This window comes from Artibeus jamaicensis, unplaced genomic scaffold (assembly GCF_021234435.1).
Source record: "Artibeus jamaicensis isolate MK-2021 breed Jamaican fruit bat unplaced genomic scaffold, CSHL_Jam_final contig_866, whole genome shotgun sequence".
In the NCBI taxonomy this organism is placed as follows: Eukaryota; Metazoa; Chordata; class Mammalia; order Chiroptera; family Phyllostomidae; genus Artibeus; species Artibeus jamaicensis.
Window position 1 is genome coordinate 812,810 of NW_026521994.1, and position 21,436 is coordinate 834,245.

The 21,436-nt window shown below is 49.4% G+C and overlaps 1 long non-coding RNA gene and 1 pseudogene across 1 annotated transcript in view; one reads left to right on the forward strand and one right to left on the reverse strand.

Moving 5' to 3' along the window:
* Window positions 1-6,192: 6,192 nt before the first annotated feature.
* LOC128628604 (60S ribosomal protein L23a-like) lies at window positions 6,193-6,637 on the reverse strand (annotated as a pseudogene).
* Window positions 6,638-12,553: 5,916 nt separating this feature from the next.
* Window positions 12,554-21,436, forward strand: part of LOC119039832 (uncharacterized) — a 48,276-nt gene continuing 39,393 nt past the window's right edge. Inside the window, exon 1 of the long non-coding RNA XR_005080700.2 lies at window positions 12,554-13,170. This is a non-coding gene — a long non-coding RNA (uncharacterized LOC119039832). The remainder of the gene's footprint in view (window positions 13,171-21,436) is intronic.

Genomic DNA, 21,436 nt, shown 5'->3' on the forward strand with positions numbered 1-21,436 from the left:
TGAGGCTTGTCCACGTCACTCCTTCAATTCAGTTTTACTCCAGTCAGCTCAACTTACTTCAGCTCAACCCAGCTTAACTCAGCACCATGAAATTCAAGGCATCTCACCTCAACATTCCACAAATCAAACTCAGATGATGCAGGCCAACCCAACCCAAACTAATGAATCAAACTCCAGTCAACTCACCTCAGCTCACTGCATCTCACCTCACATTCCAAGCGGGGAAAAGAGCCTAAGCAAAAATTGGGAAGCCAGAGTGCTTGTATGGGGGACGCCGGGGACAAGAAAACACAGTAAGCTAGGTCAGCACGTCAGGACAGAAAACGTGAAGATGGCAGGGATTTGGAGGGACCCGGGGCCCTCATTGCCACAGCTGCTATGCCGGGTTTGCCCACATTCACTGGCTGCTGCTGAGAGTTCCTTGGAGGACCTTGACTCCAGAGAGAAGAGAACCTCAGATCTCTGCCTCGGAGTTATGAGGAGACTCATGCCAGGACCCTAGTAGGGCCATTAGGGAGTACATGGTAAGGGAGGCCCCACCGCAGTCCCCTCCCACACAGGTTCTCCTGGGGGGACCACTGAAGCTCCTCACAGCTCAGTAGAAGCCAAGGTTGCCTTCCTTTTCTAGGAGCTCCAGAACAAAAGGAAATAAGTGCCCTAGAGCAAGCTGGGGACCCGCCCCGCCCCCACCACATGTATAGCTGCCATTTTGACCCTGCTGTTTTGTAGCTCTGTGTGTTGTCCAGCAGGGCACTGTGTTTCTCTGGACCTCAGTCTCCGCATCTGTCAAATGGAGCTCTCACATGGTATTATTCTGTCAAATGAGGTGATTTGAACTTAGCATCAAGCACAGTGCCTGGCACCCAGCAGCCAATGACCAAATGACTTCCTAACCAATGGCCAGGCACGGGGCTATGAAGAGTGTTGACTCTGGCGAGTGTCCCAGCTCTGCTACTTATGCCATCCATGTGACCTTGGAAAAACGACACACCCTCTTTTCAGCTTCAGTTTTCTCCAGTGAAGATAATACAGCGTTTATCTCATAGCATTAATAGGTCAGTTGAATGCACTTAACATAGATCCTGGAACTCAGGAAACAGTCAATAAATCCTTTTATTATTACTTAGCCCCTCCTATCCTAGAGGTAAATTGATAAAATGACAAAGCTTGTTTTCCTCTGCTCTGGACCTCAACTTCTCCACCTGTCAAGTAGGTGTGCTCCTCACTTCTCTGATATTCTGGGCCTCCCAGGTTGCGCTGGCTCATGCGTCTCAAGGTCAGGTAAAGGCAGGGGCACATGGGTTGCGGGTGGTTTTCAGTCTGTTGGGGCGAGGCCCTGAGAGTTCCCGAACCACAACCCCAGAAGGCCCTGGGGAAGCCCCTGGCCCCTCTTGCCTCTGCCCTCCCCCAGCGCTGCCATGGGAACCATGCAAGCCAGTGTGCAGCAGCTTGTGATAAATATGCATGAACGGGCTGTGGTCAGGGCCCCTCTTGGAGTCCATTTGGGGCACCTCAGTGAGCTAATTGAGGGCGGCCATTGTCCCTGCACTCCCAGTGCCTAGGCCCCGTTTTCACATTCAAGTGCCTGGCCTTGGTTTAAAGTGGCCGAGTGGCGGGTGCTATTTTTATTCAACAAAAGCCCCTTGAGAGGATGGATGGAGAACTCTGTGGGCCGGCCCATCGCCTGAGCCCACTCCTGTCCAGGGCCAGGGGAGGGGGTCACAGACCACCTGATTGCAATTGAGGTGGAGGCCGCAGTATAGGCACAATGGGTATTCAAGAGGTCCGTTCAGCTATTGGGATGAATAGAGTAGACGCTTTCCCTTCAACCCCCCATTAGAGCCTGGTATAATTTCCCCCGACTAGGGGGAGGGTGGGCTCTTCAGGATGAGAAGGGGAAGAGGAGAGGATGGGCCACAGTAAAGCCAGAGGCTCTTTGAAACCCACCCAAAAGGCCCTGGCTCTTTACCTACGCCCCTGCCGGGAAAATGTCCATTTAACTTGATGATGGCTCAAGTGCCTTCACAAAGGGCAGGAGAGCCTTGGGGACCACAGCGTGAGAAGGAGAGTATAGTTAAGACTTGGGGTGTCTCACCCACACCCACAGTTTTCATCAGGAAGGGCTCTTATCTAAAAGGTAAGGAGGAAGAGAACAAGGAAAGCCCCCATACACATATGTACCCACCCACTCAGTGGTGGCCACTTTCAAACACAGGGCTAAAGGCCAGGGTGGTCCACAGAGGTCAGCTCTGCATCCTAGCTATAAGAGAAATGACACTAGTAGGGAGGAAGGGTGGGAGAAGCTGGGGTGGGGTTTACTCTCATTCTACCCCTCATCTGGGAGCACAAAGCTTATGGCAAGGCTGGTGTCCTGATCACCTCTACCAGCACTCCCTAAATCTCCCTGGCCCATAGGGGACGGATCACTCCGCCAGGTTATCAGTGAAGAGAATGAGCTCAGGAAGCTGAAACAGCTTGCCCAAGATCAGGCACCAAAAGGCAGCAGGGCCCAGCAGAGAGGACAATGGCCTTGAAGGCATCTACTGGCTCTGACTGTGAACCCTGTCTCAGCCACCAGGTTTAGCCACCAGAACCCTAGGAAACTGAATATGCTTAGAAATCAGAAAAGGAAGTGGCCTATGATGAGGACAGCAGGAGAACTGGAATAAGCAGTGTCCCAGAAACCAAGAGAAGAAAGAATTTTAAGAATGAGGAAATGATCAACAGTAGTTGCTACAGCTAAGCTGAGGTACTAATTCATACTAAGAAGTGGATGGTTGATAGAGCCAGGAGGACATTTAGAGATTACTAAGCATGACTTCCTTATTGTGAGGGGATATGAAAACTAAGGTCCAAAGAACTGAAGGGATTAACCTAGGATAGCACAACATTCATATAGGGCTGTAGCTTGAATGCCATCCAAGGTTCCCATGAGTGGCAGTCCTCCTGGAGACAATTTTTTGAGGCCTTCTACACCTTTCCTAAGATAACGACTATTAATATCTTGCTTCGAGAGTTCTCTGTGGTTGGCCCTGACTGGTGTGGCACAATGGGTAGGGTGTTGTCCTGCGGACTGAAGCTCACTGGTTCGATTTTCAGTCAGGGCACATGCTTGGGTTGTGGTCCAGGTTCCTGGCTGGGGGTCTTGCAAGAGGAAACTGATCGATGTTTTCTCTCTCACATTGAGGTTTCTCTCCCTCTCTTTCTCCCTCCATTCTCCTCTATCTAAAAATAAATAAGTAAAAAAAAACTTTCAAAAAAGTTTCCTGTGCTGGGATTTGAGTTGGTAATGAATATTTGGTGCAGGAGCAGACCATGAGAGGCATATTGAAGCTTTGTCTTCCAGTCCCCCAGCCTTCTGGGCAGTGGCTACACAGAGGGCCAGCCCATATTTCGAGGCCAAAATACACATGGACAAAAATCCCACAAATGGTAAATTCAGGGAGTTTAGTCATTAAATCTCGAAGAGAAAGAAAAAAATCCGGATAGAGGAGAAGGTTGAGAAAGTTTTGGAGAAGAAAGTGAGGGGTAAGGGTGACTGAAGAGTGTCGTCTCCCTGCCTTGTGGAGTTGTCACAGTCCAGAGAAAGGGGGTCACAGTCTGTGTGGTTCACGTCCCCCGAGGGCCAGGATGAAATCACACATACTTAGATGCCAGCCATACATTAGGAAAAGCTTAGCGATCAGAACTACCTTATGGTGGAGCTAAAACTCTTTAGGTAGTGAGGCCCCCATCAACAGGGGTATGCAGGCAAGAACTGGTACCTGCTGGGATGATATTTACAGGATGGAGATAAGGCAAGATGCCTCCATATTCTTTTTATCAAAATCTAGAGTTTTCGTAGGCACAGAGTGATTTGGGTTTGCTGAGTGAAATGAAACCACCTGGAACTGCTTGGTAAATAACCACCAGGGGAAAGGCCGCCCATTGTGCCAGGCCAGGAGGAATGTCCACAAGGGAGCCTTGGTGGATGGGCCAGACCACAGTCTTGGCAGGACCAGTTTATTCCATCACAACTGACAGGCGTTGCTAGGATGGAAGAACTCCAGGGGCTCTTCAAAAGAAACTGGGCCATTGGGATTTATGGCAGTGCACAGGGGTGGTTCTGGGCACAGCTAGATCCCTATCACCCACCAGTGGGGACATGGCCAGGTATAGGGGGTATGTGTGCTCAGCAGGGCTCCTGTTGGACCATCAGCTGGTAGGTAGGTCAAAAAAGTATCTTATTGAGCAACTGCTATGTGCTGAGTACTAGGCCAGGAGCTGGGTTATGAAGTGAATGAGAGAAAGCTGGCCCTTGCTCTCCAAGTTTAGCAGGCAGGCACCTAACATAGACCTTATTCTCTGTCAGACCCTATTCTAAATGCTTCTACCAGTCTGGTTAAGAGAGGTATGTTGCAGTAACAGATAACCCCACAAATCTCTATGGTTTACAACAGCGAAGGCTTATTTCTGATTCACATCACATGTTCCTTATGAGTTAGCACAAGTGCACAGCACTTCTTCCTCACTCGGGGACCCAGGCTGGGGGAGACACAGGACAAAGGGATGTTGCAAATTGCGGTCTCTTCTAAAGCTTCCTCTTGGAAGTGGTGCACATACTTCGGCTCACACACCGACCGAGGCTCACATTTCATCCGCCAAAGCAAGCTATGAGGTCCTGCTGGACTTCATGGCGACCGTAGGTTCAGTGCTACCATATGCCCAAAGAAAGAGAGAACTGGGGACCTGTAAACGCCCTGGGGACTGCCATCTGGCTGTATGTCCAGTATGAATTTTAACTGTACCTCAGCCTAATGGAGTAGGTAATTATATTACCTTCACTTCACGGAGAAGGAAACTGAGGTGTGGAGAAGACAAAGGACTGTCCCAAGGACACAGAGCTGGTAAGTGACGGAGCTGAGAGGTGAAGTGGGCAGTCTGGCTCCAGGTCCATGTTCTTAACTGCTGTGCCTCACTGCCTCTCATAGAAACAGGGAGGACAGGAAAATGTAATTACAACGGCCAAGGGGAAGGTCACAGGGTTATGGGAGTCTGTTGCAGGGACCCAGCCCTGGGTGGCGTGGCGGTTGAAGATGCCTCTAAGGAAGTGCTCTTTGGCATAAGCCAGGAGGGGTGAGCCCGTGCCAGCTGGGCGAGGTGAGAAGAGTGGGCCTCCTGGCCTGAGGGAAGGGCAGCTGCGATGCCCGGGGAGGAAGGAACACTGGAGAGCCGTGCAGCCGGAGCTCGGCGGGTGAGGAGCCAGCGCACCCTGAATAGGGTGCCGCCATCAGGGAATCAGTGCAGTGATTTAGAGGAGCTGGAGTAGGGATGAGGGGTGTGGGGGGACGTGAGAGCATAAAGGTGGCTCCAGCCTAGGGCACCAGGGAGGGTTTGTCAGAGGAGGAGACATCTAAGCTGGAGAAACAGGTAGGGGGACATGACCATGATCTAGGAAGAAGGAATAGCATGAACAAAAGCCAGGAGGGAGGAGGGGCTTGGAGGGCCCAGTGAAGGATGGTGGGCTCTACCCGCATGGTGGGAGATGAGGCATGTGTGAGCAGAAGAGACTCACTGCAGAGGGGGCATCTCTGCTTCTCTTTGTCCAGGATATGGGAGTTTGGGCCCTCAGGCCAGAGAAAGGACTGACCTGAGACACTGGGAAACTTCTGTGTGCTGGCCTTGGACTTGGAGCACTCCCAGCCCTTATCTTCTAGGTGGAATCCGCTACCTTCTGGGCTAATGGAGGTGGGCTGTCTCCTGCTGCCAGTGTGCTCTGTTCTTATCTGACTTCCTCATACAGCTGCTGCTATGTGGCTCTGGGAGTCAGCCTGGACTCCACAGTCTGACTTTGGGGCACCAAGAATGCCATCTCTTCCCTTTCTGTTCTCTGTCTGTGAGGGCCACCAGGACCTTTTTCTTGGCAAATGAACTGGGAACAAACCCAGTGTTCCATCAGAGAATGAAGCCTGGGTCCCTCAGAGGGCAGCTTGCCCACTTTGTGTCTTTGGGCAGAGCTACCTATCCGACCTCCGGGGGGCACGCCCACCTCCGCTCAGGCCCCTCCTTTTCCCTGAGCTGGGACTGACGGGGTCTTCAGATGCGGGGATATCTGCCCGATTATGATATGGAGACAATCACCTCAATTTAAGTCAATTTGTCTTTTTTTAATAGTAAATTTTTTATATTTAGAATTAGCCAGCTGGATGCAGTTTAGATGATCCCGATTCTGTCGGCAGCATGCAAAGCACCATGGTCTGAAGCCGTCGAACATATGCCTTCTCCTCCCCATCAGGCCTGATCAGGGTGTTGAGCTTGGCCACGTGGATGTCGCAGAGCTTCTTCACAGCCTGTTTGATCTGGTGCTTGTTGGCCTTGACATCCACGATGAACACAGTGTATTGTTATCCTCTATCTTCCGCATGGCTGACTCAGTGGTTGTGGGGGAGGGGAACTTGATGATAGCATAGTGGTCAGGCTTGTTTCTCCTGGGGGCCCTTTTCTGAGGATATTTAGTCTGCCTTTGGAGACAGTGTCTCAGGCCTCCGGAAGGTGTTTTCTTTTTCTTGTGGCTGTGGACATCTTTTAGCATTGCTTTCTTTATCTTGGCTTGGGCTTTGGGAAGGGCAGGGACTTCCTTCTTAGCTTTGGGTGCCATCTTGGTGAAAATGCTAAGTCAATTTATCTTAACTGTACACCTACTATGTGCTCTGGCCCTTGCTAAGCATCAAGGAGAAGCGATTGCTTAGTGGCCATCTTTACCCCTCCATCCCACCTGATGCTTCAATATACAAGGTGTCCAGAGAAAAACAAAGCCTTGTTAGCATGGACTAGCCACCCAGCTGGGAAAATTCAGAAGCATTCTTGATTCCATTCTCTCTTCTCGCATCCAATGAGGTACCGAGTCTTGTCGATTCTTCCTTCTAAGAGGGTCTCATACTCATCCCTTGGTTTCATCCCGTGTGCTCCACCTCAGTGCTGGCTGTCGTCATTCTCCTACAGTGTCTGTGACATCCCCGTCGCTGGTCTCCACACACTACACCACAGCCATGGAGACCCTTCTAACATAGAGATTTCATCATGGTTTCATCATAAGCTACACCCTATAGTCTGCTTAAAATCCTTTAATAGTTCCCTGTTGACCTCAAAATAAAGTCCAAACTCATTAGCTTGTTATTTGAGGCCTTGTGTCAACAAGCTGGCTGCCCCTTTCCTGTACTTTATTCTTCCCTTAATGAAACCATTCTTGTCCTGCTAGGATCTACTCTAGCCACTCCTCATCCAGGAAGCCTTCTCAGATCACCCGGCCCTCAGAGATTTCTCCCACGTCCTCCAGCCTCTGTGTCTTTCCTACTCAGCTCCGTCCTGGATGGATTCAGCTACTTACCCGTTCCTCCCTCTCATCCTTCTTCCACAGATATTTTTGACCAGCTAGATATGAGATGCAGGTGAATAAATAAGTGAAAACATGTTATGATGATAAGTGCTATAACAGAAGAAAGCCTGGGAGGCTGTGGGGACAGAAGAGAACATTTGACTCTTATGGAGCAGGGGTGCAGGCAAAGCTTCCTAGAGGAGGTAAAGAGTGAGACAAGTATCAAAGAGAATAGCTATTTTCTAGGAGAGAAGAATTCTAGGTAGAAGGAACCTCATGTGCCAGGCTGGGAGGTGGACGAAATATTGTACATTTGTAAATGTACATATGGCTGGAATGTAGAGTGTGAGGGCAGAGGGGGCAAGAGATGAGACCGGGGTGGGGACCACGGAGCTAGGACTAGAACACGTATAATATTGGAGACCTTAATATTGACTCCAGAAGAAGGCTTTAAGAGGGTGTGTGACCTCAGCTCTTTTGGGCTTCAGAAAGATGAGTCTAGCTGCATAGTGGAGAGTAGGCTGGGGGCAGGGATGCGGGTGAGGGGCTGCTGTGGTAATTCAGCGAAATGGATGAATTCCAGAGACATTTAGGAGGTAGGCCTTGCAAGTCCTGGTGATTGATCAGATTGGGGAGCTGTGAGAGGGAGGGGAGAGAATAAGGATAATCACTGGAAATCCCAGGCCCCTGGGCTCTGACCACAGTCCAAAGTGGATCCCATCAAGTGCCTATATACTATCCCTGGGGCTCTCAGCTTGGAGTCCCTGACGTCATTTACACTGAACAGACCCTGTTTTCTTGTCTGGCCAAGGAGGCCTCAGAAGGGATGCCCTGGAGGCTGGCCCAGTGGCTTTATATGGGACAGTAACTTGGCTGAGATTCTGGAGCTGGAGGGGTGATGTCTGGGCACTCAGTGCACATATCCCTATCTGCTCCTAGGGATGTCACGGTGGTGTGGGATGGAATGGAGGAGGCAACAGAGGCCAACATCTTGGTAACAGAGGGATAGCAGATACCAGGCAGGCTGACCTCTCCTGAGGGCTTGGAGAATAGGAAGTGGATCAGAGTAAGACGCGGCAAGCAGTAATTGAACTATTACTATATGCCAAACACTGCTAATTGCTAGGGAGTCAGAGAGACATACGTTTCTGTTCTTGGAGAGTACTAGGTTCAAGAAATGACGTGTACTAAAAAGTTTCTCTGCATTTTAGCAGTTCTGGAGCAGGTGAAGGAGTCTGGAGGAGGGGAGAGAGGGCTCAGGAAAGTTGTGGGGTAGCAGCCTTGGCTCTGGATTTGCGGGCATACTCTACTTCAGTCAGCTGGGTACTGGCCTGTACCCTGCACTCACCCTTGACTGCTGGGGGCAGGGAGTCCCACAGAGTCTGTGATGGACTTCTTACTGCTGGGGCTAATGCTTAAGTTGTCATTCTCCATGGAGCATATCCTTGTTTCCTTGGGTGCTGTATCTGAGACCCTCTTCTCCTCTGTTCCACCAGCCCATGGATGTCCACCTTCTGAAACTCACTTAGCATGGACTGCTGGTTTTATTTCTGAAGCAGTCAGGCTGCCTCTCACTTCTGATAGTGGGATCTTGGTTTGTTTCTCTTATTCATTCATTCATTCATTCATTCATTCATTCAACAATTCTGATTATCTTTTCATATGGGCATGTGAGCAGGTACTGGGGATACAGCAATAAGCAAAGTATTCAAGCCCCCATTTTTATAAAATGTAGACAGTAGCTAATTATAATGGAGTGTGAATAAAGCCTTGAGACTCAGAGGAGGGGCTTGTACCAGAGTACGGAGTTCAGAGTCAGCCTCTCAGGGCAAGTAATGTCTAAGCTGAGATCCTGGGATGGGTAGTAGTTATTGAAGTGAAGTGTGGGGATGAGGGTGACAGGCAGAGGGAACAGCCTTTGCAAAGGCACAGAGGTAAGAGAGAGCATGGGCATTCAGTCATCAAAGGAAGCACATGACTGAGGTACTATTTCTGGCTTTCCCCTTCTAAGCATACGAGAGGGTGGCCCTCCCTGGCCTCCTTGTAGTTGCATGGTTTCATATGACTACTTATGGTCAAGGAGTTGTGAAAGGAAGTGGTGTGTGTCACCTCTGGGCTTCCATGGATGTCTTTCTTCTAACACAGTGACTGTCAACTGTAAAGACTATGGCTGCTCCTGCAGCCTGGGACCCTGAGTGACTATGATGGCCAGAGGCCCCTGTCCACCCTCAATGGCCACACAGTATAAGTGAGAAATATTCATTCTTTAAGCTTCTGAAATTTCTGGCATATTTGTTAACTATAGCATAACCTAACCTACTTGGACCAGTACAGTGACAGACTGGGGAGTATTTCCTACACAAAATTAATGAAAAGATTTAAGCAGAAAGAAACAAATTAAGACATGAGTTTTAGAAAGATGGCCCTGGCTGCTGAGTGGGCGCTCAGGCCATTGGTCCTAAACAGGCTGCAGTGACCCAGCTGAGGCCTGAGCCAGGGCTTGATAGTGGGGGTGAAAAGATCAATTTGAGAAATCTGTGAGAGGAAGGACTGACAGCTCTTTAGGTCTCGGGAACTGGGGGGAGAGGGCAAGAGAGATGTCAGGGACAACTTCCTGGCCTCAGTGTGGGGCACCTGATGGATGGCAGTGCCTTGTCTGATGTGGGAACTGTGAGGAGGAGCCACTTTAGGGGAGGGAGAGTTCTGGTTAGGACATTGTGGGTCTCAGAGGTTGTGAGAGCTCGGGGAGGGGTTATCTGGTAGGCAGTTGAATACAGGGGTCTCAACTCAGGAGAGGGAGAGACAGGCTGGAGGGAGAGATCTGGGGGTCAGAAGCACGGACACTGTGAGTGAAGCTACCACTGGGGAGTTTGTCCTGCAAGGGAGAGCTCAGAGTGAGCAGAAAAGTAAGGAGGTAGACAGGCATTGAGTACCCCAAGGAGAAGCACACTGCCCTTGGGGTTCAGCCCAGCACTTTGGGGCAGGGACCCCTGCCCAGGAACACTCCTTGCCCGGGATGGAGGGCTCTTCTGCTGTCACACGGCTCTCAGCTCCTGGAGGCTTGGGGGACTGCAGCAACTCTAATACCTCTTCAGCAAAGCTGTTCAACCAGGGCCGAGATGAGTTCAGCATTCAGAACCCTCTGTTCGAAGGAGGGAGGCAGGAAAAGTGTAAAGTTTCCAGAGTTCTCTGCTGCTAAGAATCTAAGACCTTTTGGAAAGTTAGAAACTCAGATCTTCAGATCCTGTTATTCTAAGGGCCCTGTGACTGGGGCCCATGCTAACCTCTTCCATTGCAGAACTCTGGTTGTCGAAAAGACTGAGTCACCCAGTGTGGGCCTTGCTAGGTCCACCTTAAGTCAATGTGGCCCACGTATGTGAGTTCATCTCTTGTCAGGTTTCCCAGGTGTGGCAGATGCCACCTTTGCTGTCACCACCAAAAGTGCTGTGAGTTCATGGCAGGGAACATGGGGACCTGGAGAATCAGGGCCCCAGGAGGAACTTTGCTGCATTAGGTCCAGTCTTCTCTGAGCCTCTGAAGCTGGAAGGCACAAGACCCCAAATGAATCTCTGCAAATAACTTCTTTCTCTTTCTCTTCAGGGCAGCAAAAGGCTGGCTAGGAGAAAAGCCTAGAATCTGATCTGAGCTTGCTTCCTGTGAAGAGGTGGTCAGGGCGTCCAAGGATGAGAGCAGTGGGGTGGGCCTGGACTCTGGTCCTGGACCTCTGGCCTGTCCCTGCTGTCCTTCACCTCTCCATTGGGGCTCAGACCATACTGATTAAGGAACAATTATTGTAGGGCCAAGTTTCTTCTTACAAACGCCAGTGTTCCCTCCTGCAATGAATTCCAGATGGTGGGAGCTCTCGGTGAGGGAACTGGCTCCTCCGAGGATGGCCTTCTCCTTGCGGAGTGACAGCAGGCCATGGACGAGCCAGCAGTCTCCTGACACTCTGGCCTTTACAAGTTACTCGACCCCTTTCCAGTTTGTTTAAAACCTTTTTCTTTTTCCATGCAGATGTTCCTCTGGGTGAGCGATCTTTATAGTTTTGAAAAGATTATATCAGTTTTCCATGAGATTGTGTTACTGTATTTCTTGGGCTCCCCCCTTCTTTAATAGCACTAGAAAGGCCATTTCCTTCATCAGACATTACTAATGGAATGTAGAGAGGGAGGTCGAAAAGCAGGCAGGCTGGGAACGCTAAGCCCAAGGCTCAGAGTCATGCAGAAGGAAAACAGACTTTGACCGGCCTCCTTCCAGAGGCCTCCGTTATGGTCAGAAAGCTGAGAAAACTGCTTGAGCTGCGCATTTTTCGATGATTATCAAAGGTGTTAAAATAGAGACAGAGGCACATGTTTGGCTGGAGGGCGGGAGGGGCCGCCACACAGTTTTGCAGGCTTCAGCTGTCTTGAATCAAAACTATCACTTTGATACTGGAAAATTATTATGAAAATGTTAGTTTTGGGCCTTGGAGCACAAAGCAAAGATTGCTTGGAAGGCTGAGGACTCTTCATTTAGCATTTGTGTCGGGTCCAAAAATAACCTCTCCCAACTGTTGGATTTCACCTTTATCCAGGCTTAGAGGCGGCTCCGTCCTGCCCCAGAGCCTTCTAGGGTGCTGGAGCAAGCCGGAGACAAAGACGGGAGGGGCAAGGTCAGGAAGGCTTCCTGGGCAAGAGGGATTAGCTCCAGGATTTGGAGGAGAAAACAATTTATTCTGGGAGAGAAGGCAGGAAAAGGGAAATGGACATTTTCCTAAGGTCCGTTCCATAGCTGGCTCTTTTATAGGTGAGGTTTAGAGTGGTTCTGTCATAACCCAAGGCACCTGGTGATTGAAATGAGGTTCAACATGCTTACCTAACAACACTGGCCAGGAGGGAGGGAGAGGAGGAAGAGCAGAGAGGGAGGCTGGAGATGCGTGGGCCTGGCTTGTGGTCTGGACTGCAGCGTGCGTGGGGTTGGGTGCGGCGGGGGAGTGGGCAGCGCTGACTCTGGTAAGGGCCTCCAATGCCAGCCAGCCAGGAGGACTTCGTTTTAGTAGATACTGGGAGATTTTTAACAACTGCTATGCAAGTTATACATTAATTTTTTTTAATAGACCAAGGCCCTTGCTGTATTTGATTCCTGGAAAGGAAGAGGAAGAGGAAGAGATATAGACACTTACTGACCTCCTGTGTGCTAGGCTCTGGGAGACAGAAACAAGGAAGGCACAGACCCTGCCCTCACAGAGAAGCAAGAGAAAGGAATCGGCTGCAGGAGCCCAGAGGAGAGGCTGCTCACTCATTCTGCAATCAGGCAACTTCCTGGAGGAGGACTGGACGCCTGCTCCGAGCTTCAGAGAATGACTAGGAGATGGCTGAGCTGAGTCTTCAAGACAGATGCTCACCAAGGAAGAGGCTGGGAGGGGCATTTCAGACAAATGTTGCTGTTAGGGGAGCCAGGGCTGCTGCTGGTCCAAGGAGATGGGGAGAGACTCCCCCACTGTGATATGGCTGCTGAAAGAGCTGAGCCTGGGCTGCAGCAGAGATATCATTAGAGAAACATGGGTGACTGCCCCTGTGGACCCCGACCTGCCCAGACGACACTGAGGAAGCTTCTGTGGCAATTGTTGGGAGGGACCTCTCCAGAGGTGGTAGGGAGGGGCTAGGGGCTCCGCGTCCTGGCCTTGACGGTCACAGGAGTTGGCAATCATGCCAGGAATTCCTCAGATTGAGGGCAGAGCTGCTGCTTTTTAGTCTCATCAGGTGCATTCTAGGCCAAAGGGAAGACCTGGGTCCAGGAAGAGGTGATCAGCATTGTGCTCATAGCCGTTTGCAGTGGTGAGTTGTTGGTGGAGTGACTCATATAGGCTCTCTCATTTCATCCACAGCGCTCCCAGACCTTCTGTTTGCCACTTTGGGCCTCATATCTGTCCTTGTCTGGTGGGACTTCAGCCTCTAAAATATCCCTTTTCCACCCACGTTCTAGCTCCATGTTTGAGGCTGTCCATCTCTGTAGGGCAGGGATCTCGATAAAGTGCTCATTCTTGGGAATGATCTGACCTAATTTCAGGTGAAAGGACTTGGAATCAAGTCACTAACTTGCTGCTTGACTCATGGGGAGCTCACTTCCCTCTCTGGTCCTTGGTTTCCTCAACTGGGTCAGGGAACTGAGGATCCCTGTCCTATCTGCCTACCTCCCCAACGGTTAGAAGGACCAAATGGGGTCAAGGATGGTGCTGAGCACATTACGATTATTAGAGGCAGCCTGGGGCCAGAAGGGCTACATAGTTTCTAGCCCCCAGCACTTCTTGGCCATGCCAATCCCTTCTTTTCTGGAGCCTCAGATCCTGGAGGTTTTTGTAGGCCCGAGGCGAGGAAACTTCACCCATGACCTCAACTCCCCACTGAAGTCTTCTTCTAAAGCTGTAAGTATAGAATCAAGTGGAGGGCCCTTTGGGAAACACTTTGGGGGCCTTCCATTGTCAGCAGACTAAAATCTCCGGTGTTGCCTGCTCTCTCTGTTCTCTGCTCACAAGGAGGAAATGAATTGAACACTCCCCTGCCTCAGGGCCTTGGCACATGCTGCTCTTGTGCACAGAGCACTCTACCCCATACCTTTTTTCTGGCTTACTCCTATGCAACATTCAGGTATCAGCTTAAATATTATTTCTTCAGGGAGCCTGCCTTCAGCCTCTGCTCTGTGTATGCCTTCTTTGCACCTAGCATACCCTTTTCAAAGCATTAACTCAATTTGTAAATTATTTATCCATTTGTGTGCAGGTTTGTGTTGCCTGTTTACTTCTATGGACTGTGAACCCTATGAAGTCAAGAGTAATGGCTGTTTTGTTCACCACTATATTCCCAGTGCCTAGTCCAATTCTCAACCCACAATAAATGCCCAGTAAATATTTGTCCAACTGAATGAATGTACTATCCAGTAAACTTGGAGGTAATCATAAATATGTCCGTGTTGCTTATAGGAAAACCAGCTTGGAGAAAAGAGGCAACATGCTCAACTTCTTGTAGCTAGGGAGCATATACTTCATTCATTAATAAATTCTGACAGCCTGTACTGGGAACTGAGAGAAAAGGAAGAATAACCAGACTGGTCCAAGAGAGGTCTGTGGCCTTACCCCTCTGGCCCTTCAGGGCCTCCACGCTGGCAACCCAGTGGGGCCGAACTTGGTGGGCAGCCTGAAGCTGTCCTGTGTTCCTGCCGCCTGCAGGTGCAACCCACATGAGCAGGTGAAAATGCAGTGGTGCTGACAGCTCTCAACCCTGCACGCCCAGGGGCATCTGGTTTGGATTTGGTCAGGGTTTTTACTAGTTGTTTTAGAGACACTTAAGCTTGCATGTTACACCTTGAGCCCACCACATGGCTCCTCCAGGGCCTCCCTGAGCCACCCAGGGGCAGGGAAAGGGCATTCCATAGATCTGCCATTGGGAGAATAAGAGGTCCCTGTGAGCACCCTGTGGGGGACCAGGCAAGCAGCAATCACCGCTAGTCTCTGCCTGTGCTGTGGGCCATGCCATGCAGAGATGCGGGAGATGTACAGAGCACAGCCCCGAGCCTCTGGGACCACTGTCATTTGATGCCAATGTCTTATTCCATCATCATCATCTCAATGCCCCTTACACCCTTGATATTTGAGATATTCACCTCCTGTGAACATTCCTTAAGCCTCCTACCACTGCTTATGTCCTTGACCCTGCCAGGATTGCCCTTGCCTATGTGGGGCAAAGAATCATAAATCCTCTTCCATTAGCCTTTGCAGAAGGTAGACCAGGACAGAATAGGAATGTTGATTCCAGCTCCATCCAAGCAAACTCTTTCCATCAGAGCTGCCCAGCAATAGGCTGACCTGTCTCAACTTTGAAATATGAAGCCAGTCCAGGTCTGCCTCCAACTGTGGCCTTTTCTATCCTATCAGGAGTCCTTCTGCCCTTGATCTTCATTTCAGAGGCAGCTTCATGCCTCACCAGGGCTCCTGCCATTTATCCCCATTCTCATTCTTTAGGTCAGTTTCCTCTTCCTGGCACTTGTCCCAGTTGCTCCCTTGCCCCTGACATTGGGGTGGAAACTTTGCCTTTTCCCTGAACTTGGTTGCCTGCCATGGGGCTGGGTTGGCTTAGTTGAAACAGCACGAAATCTGGAGGCCTCCAACAACCCCTACTGCTTCTGTGGGACCCTAAGTTTCTGGCTTCCCAAGGTCCTGTGACTCCAGATTTTATTTGCCTAATGTCTTATGATTCTATTATTTAATAGTTCCGGTGATTCTGACCCTCCGAGTCCATGACAGTAGTTTGTGGCATTCTCTGCCTCTAGACTCCCTGTACTTACAAGTCTCCAGGACCTGACATCTCATAGGTATTCAATAAATGCTTGCTGTATGATTCCCTGATTATCTGACTCTGAAATTTTATGTATTTCCAAATTTCCAGGACTCCCTGAGCCTATAATCGATCATTTCATTCATTACTGACAGAGACTCAGCTTTCTGCTCCCTAATCAATTGTTGCAGAGGGAGCTTAGAAGAGGTTTCAATGGGTCAGGGTTTTGGGGGTGGGAGGTCGAAGAGGTTGGCTTGCCACATGGATGGGCCAGTTTCCTTTCTAGCTCATTTCCTCTCTTTAGATATGGGTGGTTGAATGGAGTCTCTGGGGGCAACTTTCACTGGGGTAGACTGTATACATGACAGGGCGTGGCAGGAGTTAGGATCTGTGGCCTGAAATCACATATACACTGTCCTGTGCTGCCTGTGTCTCAGGCATGGCGTGGCTCTAATGAGTGTCCAGCCAGCACAGGCCTTGGGAGTGTTACTAGGTGCTCCCCACACCCCTTGGGACTCTCATAAAAGTATATAGGAAGCTTTGGGGTCTTTAGCCCCTCAGGGGATGGAATAGCTGAGTGTTTAAATATAGAAGGGAATTTCACTGCTTTCCCCAGAGGGAAAGAAAAACACAAGTGGCTTATAGGTTGTTTTCTGATTCTCATGCACTAGAGGTGAGCTTTGCCCTGGGTGGATGGGTGGAATTCCCTCTTACCAATCAAGGTACAAGGTGTACCTGCATTGGCTCGAGGGGATCTGGTAAGAGTGAAAACAAGGCCCATCTCTGGGGACTAATTCCTTAGGGGTAAGGATCCTGAGGACAACAGAGGGACTCTGCCCAACGCTCATGGGGGAAACCCTTGGAAGGAAGATGCTAGCCTGAAAATCAGAGAACCATTTAATTCTGACCAACCAAGCACGGAGGGTATCCCAGGACTGCAGGAGTCCAGGTTGCTTTGGATGAGAGGCTAGCCACAGGACTTCAGAGGTTCCTTTCTGTCGAAGGGGTTTGTGATCAATTCCAGAGTGTCAGAGTAAGAAGTGGTCTTCAAGATAACTGAGGGTCTCCTCCCTTATTGTATGTATGGGGTAACAGAGGCCCTGAAGAGGAAATTTCTCACTACATAAGTTGATTGCCGAACTAAGACAGGATACCCGCGATTTAGTTTCTCATCACTGGAGGACCTGGGTTGGAGGACCAGCTATACCACATGGCTAGTTGGACTTGGGCAAATTAGTCACCCCAAACCTCAGTTTCTTATGTATAAAGTAGCAATAATAAGACCCACTTCAGAAGCTTCCATGCCCCCACTTCTCAAGCTATTTGTGATGAAACACTATTTTTTAATTTTCCATCTTTTTCTGAGCACTAATACTTTTATGAAATATAATAAGTCTTGTCACAGCAATGCCACCTATCTATAAGCATTTCTAATTGCTTTTTTTCAGTTTCTGCAAACTTTCCACAAACTGGTAGTAATCAAACAGTCAGGGACCTGCGGGGACCAGGCCCTGCTGCCTGCTTGGAGGGGAGCTGGTCTCGGCTGTGTGTATTCAAGAACGTCTTGAGTCAGTTCAAGGTGGAAGAATGAATCAGCATGAATCACAACATTATAATGTGCTGTCCAGTGCCTGGTGGGCTGCATACATTATTCTGTGTGAAATCCCTCCTGGGTGGCATGATGACCTCATCCTGGAAGCTTCTCTCGGTCTCTAGGTTCCTTCCCTTGAGAGAAATGCCCTGGATGAAGATCACATCCTATCACATCTCCACTCCGGAGACGGCCTTGCAAGGGTTATTAGGGCTGACAAAGGGAACATTTCCTGTCGCTGTTTGGGAAAATGCCTCCTTGGCCCTGGTGCGAAGCTGTGGTCCCCATCCAGGGCAGATGGCACAGGCCAGGCACCTCCCCCGGTTCCTCAGGTTAGGCAGCTTGACCTGCAAGAAGCCCCCAGGCACTTCACCCTTGGGTGGCTGGGCACAAGACTTCAGGTTGGCAGGAGAAACAGACCCACGCCGTGCCCTGCCGTTCTGTGTGCACACTGGAAAGGAGATTTATGGTGGCAATCTGGGGGAAGGGATAGTTTATCTTCTAAAGGAAAACTTTGGGAAGCCTCTGCTTTGGTCCCAGACCTCACAAGGATCTAATTAAAGGCCTATTAGTCAAACTAATTCCCAACATGACATCGGTTTGCATTAGACAAACATCTTTGACTTTTCAAACGCTCTCTTGGGAGCCAGGACTTGATCGTGTGACATCTATTGATACATAATCGAGGAAATGGCTGACAAGAAATTGGGCTGTCTGATGCCAGGGGGGTTGAGTGCTGGAAAATCATGAGGGCTGGTTTTGTTTGTTTGGCAGGTGTTCAGCTCATAAACCCCGTGGGGCACCATTTCTCTGCAAGGTGATCCCTTTCATTGGCTCGTTGATTAAGTGAATGATTAAAAGCCTAATAGTGCCCTTACTCGTGTCTGTGCCAGGCTATAGGCTGTTTGTCTCTGTGTCTCTGCTACCAGACTAGGACCCAGCACACAGTAGGTGTTCAGGAGTGGGGAAGAAGAACAGGCTCAGTGACAGCAACCCAGCCCACAAGCAAATAAACACAGCCCTCCAGGAAAGCACAGACCAGTGGGGTAAGCATGCATGTGAACGGTGGCATGCTGTGCCTCGCATGGTGCTATAGACAGACTTAAGTATGTCTGTCTCAAGTGTCAAGGATTTGAACATTGTTCCAGACACACTGAGCCATTTACACATTCTCATTGGCCATTTCCCCTATCCCACAATAATACGGACCTGTGAGTGAGGCCCTGGGTCAGAGTTAGGGCCCAGGATCAGGACTCAGTGTCTAAGAGGACTAGGATTCAGGCTACATCTAGGCCCAGTCTGAGTTGGGCCTAGGGCTTAATCTATAACTAGGTTCAGGGCTCAGTTTGCCACCCAAGATCCGGGCTGAGTCTATAGGGGGATCAGGGCTCAGGCTGTGGTCAGTGTCAGGGCTCAGTCAGTAGTCAGGCTCATGGCTCACTCTTTTGTCAGAGTCAGGGCACAGTCTGCTCTCCCTCTTGGAAGTTCTTGGAGGCAGGAGCTAGTTCTTAACCAACTCTCCCGTAATGTTGTTGCGCAGTGAGTTCTCAGACAGTGTTTACTAAATTGAACCCTGCTGATTTGAATCAAGAATGATCACAGTCTTTGCAAGATTGTCCTGTAGCAAAGAAAATAGACAAAAGGCATCTTCTCAGTGATCCTATATGGAGCGCAACTCCATAGTCTTTATAGGTAGTGAACTTACCATTCCTGGAGCACAGTCCCACATAAAATTGAGGGAACAGAGGATTCTGGCCCCAGCAGGCAATGAGCCACAGTTTAGAGATTTTAGACTGTGGGCATTCAGCTTCAGGACACCAACCACTGCGACAAAGAATCTGCACAAACAGCAGCTGCCCAATCCACAGCCAGGGGCCAGTCCCAAGCTTCCGATTGTTCCCCTTGTCTTCAGCTTGCGGGGTCAGCCTCATCCATCAGCAACGCTGCCTGTCATCAGCCCTCTGACGGGCCTCTGGCCACCAGGGTCTGCTGCCTGGTGAAAGCCCTTATTAAAATTAATCTCATTTTTACGACGGCACCATCTATCTTCTGTCCAGTGGGAACTCAGGGGTCACTGTATTTTTGTTTACTGTCAGCCTACTTCCTTTGGCCATAAATTGCTTTCCTTCCCCACTGAGCTGGAGCCCTAGAGAACAACCCAGTTTTTTTAAAAAGTCAGCCCAGCCTGTGTTGCCTCATTTCTCTGGCCTCTGCTGCTGCCCTCCATCTGCTCTCGATTTGGGAAGTCTGGTGATTTCAGTTTTTACGTCTCTAGGTGGCAGCCACCCACACTCTGTCATCTGTTTCTCTCTTCTTGTCTACAGAGTCCAATTTCTAATGCAAGTTCTAGAGGTATGTGCTGAGCTTCTGTCATGGGCAAGCACTGTGCTAAGGCCACCAGGGAACAAAATCCAGCAGGAGAGATGAAGAGGATTCACACATGGTGCTGCTGTTCCTTCCACCTAGAGTGCTCTTTCCCCCAGTGAACTCCTATTCATCCTTCAAAACCCAGCTCCAGTTGTGCCTACTCTGGGAAATCTTTCCTGGTCCTCCTCCAAGACTGAGTTACATGTCATGTCTTCTGCGTTTCCACAGAAAACTTTTTTTTTTAAATCGCTGCATTCCCATGGTGTTTTATAGTTATCTGTTTATGTATTGTTCTTCGAAAACGAAGAACATTTCTCTATCAGTTTGTTAGGGCTGCCATAACAAAGCACCACAAACTGGGTGGCTTGAAACAACAGAGATTTATCCTGTCAACAGTTCTAGAGGCTGGGAAGTCTGAAATAAAGGTTTTGGCAGGGCCATGCTGTCTCTGAAGCTTCTGGGGGAAGATCCTTCCTCGCCTCTTTCAGCTGCTGGCAGCTCCAGGCCTTTCTTGGCTTGTGGCAGCATCACTCCAGTGTCTTCCTCTGCTGTCACATTCTTCTTCTGTGTCTGTTCTTCCTGTGCCTCCTCTTCTTAGAAGGACACCAGTCGTATTGGATTAGGGGCTCACCCTGCCACACCATGACCTCTCTTCAACTAGTTACATCTGCAGTGACCCTATTTCCACACGGGGGGATGTCCTGAGGTGCTGGTTGTTAGGACTTCAACTTCTCTTTTTGGGGCACACAGTTCAGCCCATAACAATTCCTTATTCATTACATTCCCAGTATTTATTTAGCACAACCTATAGCATATAGTAGGTACTTGGGAGATTATGTCAAATTAACACTTTCTTAAACAAATATACAAAATACAAAGTAGCAAAACACATAAACACTAGTGAGAGAGATCAATAAGTGTCTCATGTACCTAGTGGAAAAAAGACTAATTCCACCCTCTTCTGGGAGGGCATTTCCATGGGGCTTTGAGGAGTAAGTAGAAGTTCAAATGATAGAAAACTTGGGTTAAGGTAACAAAAGAGCAAAATCATGGCCCTTGAGTAAGGACTGTTCACACTGACCTGGTGGGCCAAACGGACCTGGGAAGACAGGCTTTATTTTGTAGTCATGTGTCCAGGAAGTGGCAGAACCAGCACCGAAACCCTAGTCTCTCCATTCCTAGTCAGATTTTCTCCATTATTATGTTTCTCTTTTGCATGAAGAATTGAGTTCTTCCTGTGACCTCTGAAAGACCGTGGCTCCTTTCTTGAGAAGATCTTACTTGCCTCAAATGGGCAAATCACTGACACTCCTCTCTGAGACGTGTTTAACTTATGTTCTTACTGTGGGTCTGCGGGCCTAGGTTAATGTCCACTTTAAAAGCCCACTTTTCAGACTGGCATGTGGAGGCAGAGAATGCTTCAGTGTCTGGTCCCTTCAGGCCGCTATGGAATATCAGGAGCAGGACATAGAGAGGTGCAACTTACTGCTCCTCCAAAGTGCCTCACATTCAACAATTCCTCCTGTGGTTTTTTTTTTTAGAGCATGTATTCATAGGACTATCACACGCATAGAAAAATCACCCATTAACCTCTTTCTCAGGAAAGTCTCGTGAGCAATTAATTCCACTGACGTAGCACATTCGTGAGAGCGTGGGAAGAAAAGAGCTGGGTCTTTAATTACAGGCAGTTGAGAGTTGGGGTGAGGGACCTGGACCCAAAGACAGACATCCTGGGCTTGCATCTTGGCTTCTGCATTTACTAGCCAAGACCTGTGCCTCAGTTTCACCATCTGTGACATTAATGTTAATACCCAC